Genomic DNA, 5,896 nt, shown 5'->3' on the forward strand with positions numbered 1-5,896 from the left:
TATTACATAGGATGTGTTTAAAAATAATTGTCATTGTAAACCAGGCGTGGTGGCACACGCTTTTAATCCTAGCATTTGGGAGGCTGAGACTGGAGGATCCTGGTTCAAGGACAGCCTCAGCTACTTAGTGAGGCCCTCTGCAACTCAGTGAGACCCTGTTTCAAAATAAAGAATAAAAAATAGGACTGGAGGTGTAGCTCTGAAGTACAATGTTCCTGGGTTCCATCCTCAGGACCGCAACAAAAAAAAAAGTCATTATATGATATAATTATGTACACTCCTTCAAGGCATATGGTAGGTGTTCCAAATATTTATTTATTTATTTATTTATTTAATTTCTTTTTGGTGGTACTGGGGATAGAACCCTTCTACCTCCAGGCTACACTCCCAGACCTATTTTATATTTTATTTGGAAACAGGGGCTCTTAAGCCAGCAAGGCTGGCTTCGAACCTGTGCGATCCTCCTGTCTCCGCCTCCCAAGCACGGGGATTACAAGCCTGCGCCGCCAACACGCCCGGCTACATTATTTATTAATAAATAAACTAACAAGATGGGTGTGGTGGCGCACGCTTGTAATCCCTGCACTTAGGAGGCGGAAACAGGAGGATCTCACAGGTTCGAAGCCAGCCTCGCTACTTAGGCTCTCAGCAACTTAGTGAGACCCTGTCTCCAAATAAAATATAAAATAGGAGCCAGGTGTGCTGGAGCACGCTTGTAATCCCAGCGTTCAGGAGGCTGAGACTGGAGGATCGCAGTTTGCGGACAGCCTCAGCTACTTAGTGAGGCCCTTCGCAATTCAGTGAGACCCTGTTTCAAAATAAAAAATATAAAATTGGTCAGCGGTTGTAGCTCAGAGGTCAAATGCCCCTGGGTTCCAGCCCCAGACCCGCAAAAATAAATAAATAAATAAATGGTCTGGGAGTATAGCCCAGAGGTAGAAAGCCTCTGGGTTCCACCCACAGTACCACCAAAAAAGAAAACAAACAAGCAAATGAAAAGCAACAAATTTAGGAGAGGAAGACATCTTTGAATGAGCGCTTCACTATACTCTTTTTTTTTCTTTTTTTTTTTTTCTTTGTGGTACTACACCCCGGCCCTTTTTTTTTTTTTTTTTTTGGTACTGGGGGTGGAACCCAGAGGCTTTCTACCTCCACTCTATACTCTCAGACCTAGTTTATATTTTATTTGGAAACAGGGTCTCACTAAATTGCTGAGAGCCTCACTATGTAGCTGAGGCTGTTTTTGAACCTTTGTGATCCTCCTGTGTGCTCACTCTGGCCCAGTTTTTAATTCTTTATTTTTAAAACAGTCTCACTAAGTTGCAGAGGGTCTCACTAAGTAGCTGACACTGGCTGCGCACCTGCGACCTTTTTGTCTCAGCCTCCCAAGTATTGGGATTACAAGCATGCGCCCAGCTTTACTATACTTGACTAGGTTTAAGATTGGGAGAGACCTTAGCAGGGCTGGCAGCACAAGCCTGTAATCCTAGTATTTGAGAGGCTGAGACAGGAGGATGGAAGGTTGGAGGCCAGCATTGCTAATTTAGTGAAACATTGTTTCAAAATTAAAAAAAAAAATAGCTGGGTTTGGTGGCACATGCTTGTAATCCCAGTATTTGAGAGGCTAAAACCGGAGAATCACTGGCTTGATGACAGCCTCAGCAAGTAGTGAGACCCTGTTTCAAAATGAAAATAAAAGCTGTGCATGGTGGCACACACTTGTAATTCCAGCATTTGGGAGACTGAGACCAGAGGATCGCGGTTCATGGACAGCCTCAGCTACTTAGTGAGGCTGTGTTTCAAAATAAAGAATAAAAAGATGGGGCAGGGGGTATAGCTCGGAGGTCAAATGCCTCTGGGTTCCATCCTCAGACCCGCAAATAAATGAATAAATAAATATTTAAAAATTTAAAAATAAAAATAAAATAGGGCTGGGGGTGAAGCTCAGAGATATATGCCCCTGGGCTCATTTTCTAATTAAAAAAAAAAAAAGATAAAATGGGATGATACGTAGAATGCCCCTGGGTTCAATCCCCAGTGCCACACCAAAAACAAACCAACCAACCAACCCTGTAAACTGGGTATACTACCAGTGCTATCTTTTCAGACTGTTTTAAAACATTGTTAAAAGAATAATAATGCTGAGCTGGGCATGGAGGTGCACGCCTGTAATTACAGTACTTCAGAGGCTGAGACAGAAGGATTCCAGGTGTGATCGCAGTACTTGGGAGGCTGAGACTGGAGGATGGAAGGTCTGCAGCCAGCCTCATGCACACATCGCACAATCCTGTGAGAAAACTCTGGTGAATGATGCAAGACACAGAGGTCAGAGTTCCACCACCTGGGGGAGGGAACCAGTGCTGGGAGTCACTCATTGAGGGCTGTTCTCCAGGGTGTTAATCCCCTGGCATTTCCACCCTTCTGAGAACAAGGCAGCTGAGGCCTCTTGCAGTTTTAGGTAAAAAATGAAAAGAAGCCCTTAGGCACAGTGGTATAGAAAATGGTAGCCCAAAGCCCCACCCACTCAAGGAATATGAGCATTGGGAGAATGTGGGGACAGACCAGGCAGATGTGGTGGCCGTGCCCTGAACTGCCCTGAGATCTAGGCTCCCTCCAGCTTTGTCATCTTGGAGTTTATTAATCTTCCTCAAGGTCTAAAGTGGCAGCTGGAGCTCCAGGCTTCACATGCTCATCCTAAGCAGCAGGGTAGGAGAAGAAATGGAAAAATAAGGGTCAAAGAGCCTATACCAGGTTTTTGTCATGTTTTGTTTTTTGGCACTGGCAATTGAACCCAGGGGCTTTTTACCTCTGAGATAAACCTCCAGGCTTTATTTGTTTGTTTGTTTATTGTGGTGCTAAGGATGCAATTCAAGGGCATTCTATCCCCACCCTACACCTCCAGCCCTAATTTATTTATTTATTTATTTATTTATTTATTTATTTATTTATTATTTACTTACTTACAAGCCTAGCGTGGTGACGCACGCTTGTAATCCCAAAGAATAAAAAATAGGGCTGGGGGGTGTAGCTTGGAGGTAGAATGACTCTAGGTTCAATTCCCAGAAACACACACACACACACACACACACACACACACACACGTATGGATGTAAGTAAAAATTTTTTTTTTTTTTTTTTTTTTTGGTGTTAATGGGGGTGGAACCCAGAGGCTTTCTACCTCCGGACTATACTTCCAGACCTATTTTTTATATTTTATTTGGAAATAGGGTCTCATTAAGTTGCTGAGAGCCTCACTAAGTAGCTGAGGCTGGCTTCGAACCTGTGCGATCCTCCTGTGTCAGCCTCCCAAGCGCGGGGATTACAAGTGTTTGTATCACATCTACTAACATCCTATTGGCCCAAGCAAGTCTCCTGACCAAGCTCAACATCAATGGGGCAGGGGTGTCCACTCCTCCCATGGATTACTGGATAATAATCTGACATACTCCAAATCATGAGGGCAAGTCCCCACCACAAGATCCTGGGAGAGATAAATGAAATGACCAACTAGGTAGGTTGTGCTATTGTTTTATATCTTTATATGAAGGGCGCGCCCCCAGTGACCTTCCCTCCAACTAGGCCCACTTCCCAAAATTTCCATCACCTCCCACAGCCATGGTTTAGTCCATTCATGAATTTAGATTTATAATGCTCTAATAACATCCCAAAGCCTCACCTCTGAACACTGAGGGACATTTCAGATCCAACCATAACCAGGGTGCTTTGATACAGACTTTTTAGGGATGGAATAATACAGAAAAGTGTCGTTATGCTGGGCATGGTGGTACATGCCTGTAATCCCAGTACTTGGAATGCTGAGATGGGATGATCACAGGTTCAAGCAAGTAGTGAACCTTTCATTAACCTAGTGAGACCCTGTTTCAAAAAAATAAAAGAAAGAAAGAACAAAAGAAAGGAAGAAAGAAAGAAAAAGAGAGAAAAAGAAAAACAAATGAGCCGGGCGTGGTGTAATCCTGGCTTCTGTGGGGCTGAGACAGAAGCATCGCTGGTTCCCTGCCAGCCTCAGCTACTTAGTGAGGCCTCCACAACTTAGTGAGACCCTGTTTCAAAATAAAGAATAAAAAATAGGACTGGGGGTATAGCTTGGAGGTTAGAATGCCCCTGGGCTCTATCCCCAGTACCACAAAAAACAAACGCAACAAATAAGTATAGAGCTGGGGGTATAGCTCGGAGGTAAATGCCCCCAGGTTCAGTCTCCAGTACCACACACACATACAAAATGTCACTGTATCTCATTCTATTATCTACTTCTTATCTTTCTCTCTATGACAAACGCTAACTGCTAGCCAGGCATGGTGGCACACACTTGTAATCTCATTACCTGAGAGGCTGAGACAGGAGGATCATAGGTCTGAGCCAGCCTCTTGCTAAATTGCAAGACCCTGTTTCAAAATAAAAAACAGAAAAGGGCTAGGCTGGGAGTATAACTTGGAGGTAGAATGTTTCTGGGTCCAATTCCCAGCACCAAAAAAAAAAAAAAAAAAAAAAAAAGCTAACTTTCCAGAAACTCTGCTGAGACATCTAGGCAGGACCTGTCGCTTTCTCATCTCTTCTGCTTCCTATCAGGTGTCCCTTCTCTACACTGAGATCTGCTCAAGCAAGGTACTGCAGGTACCTCTCAGCAGCCACATCTCCAGGTCCCAGGATCCCTGCAGCTTGAATGAATTCTGTCTTACCAATCATGATAGCTGCTTGGCCATGGGAAATCATGGCAGTGTGGCCTGGCGGGGGAGTCAGGGTCCTAGGTCAAAGGAAATGATTCCTAGAATCATGGCTGACTCAGCTCCTGGGAGGCAAAACCCATTCAGCATCCAGATACCAGTGTGATAGGCAGAATAATGGCCCCTCAAAGATGTTTAGGTCCCATTACCCAGAAATGATGAGAATGTTACCTTGCATGGCAAAAGGGACTTTGCAAATGTGATTAAGGATCTTGAGATTGAAAAAATTATTCTGGATCATTTCGGTGAGTCGAGTGTAATGACAGGGATCCTTGCAAGTTAGAGATGGGAATAGGAGATGCAGAATGAGAGAGAGAGGTGGAGTGATGTGGGGAGTTTGGAGACAGGGATAGAAGGGATGAGACAAGGAGGGTAGTGGCCTCTAGAAGCTGGAAAAGGAAAGGAAGCAAAATTTCCCCTAGAGATCCCAGAAAGGACGCAGCCTTGCCAACCCATTCCAGACTTCTGACTTCTGGAACTAAAGATAACATATTTGTGTTGTTTAAAGTTATATGAGGCGTGGTGGCACATACTTGTAATCCCCGTACTTGGGAGGCTGAGACAGAAGGATCGCAGGTGGGAAGCCAGCCTCAGCAACTTAGTGAGGCTGTCAGCAATGCAGTGAGACCCTCCTTCAAAATAAAAAATAAAGTAGGCCTGGGGGTGTAGCTCAGAGGTAAAATGCCCCTGGGTCCAATCCCTAGCACCACAAAAATAAATAAATACATATAAAGTCACGACATTTGTGATAATCTGTTACAGCAGCCATAGAAAATGAATATATCTGCCAACTATTTTTGGGCAGTTAGAAAAGTTTGATCATTGAATCTCACTTTTCTTCACACTTCTGGTTTCTGAAAAGGCCCTTCCACATTTCTGATTTGTTGTACAACAAGAAGGCAAATAGGGAACTGGAAGGACAAGAGAGCAGATCTTCTGATAAAGTCCTTGGCATGTTTATCTTTTATTTAATTATTTATTTTATTATTTTAAACATTTCCTATATAAACCACAGCTCTCACTGGAATTCAACTATCCCAGGCAACAGAAATAACAACTTGGAGTCTCCTGAGAAATGGTATCTTATGGATTGGTAGAGTCCAAAAGAGATCATCCAGTCCAAGCTGCCCACTCGACAGAGGAGTGAACTGTGG

Source organism: Muscardinus avellanarius, assembly GCF_963383645.1.
Source record: "Muscardinus avellanarius genome assembly, chromosome: 19".
NCBI lineage: Eukaryota > Metazoa > Chordata > Mammalia > Rodentia > Gliridae > Muscardinus > Muscardinus avellanarius.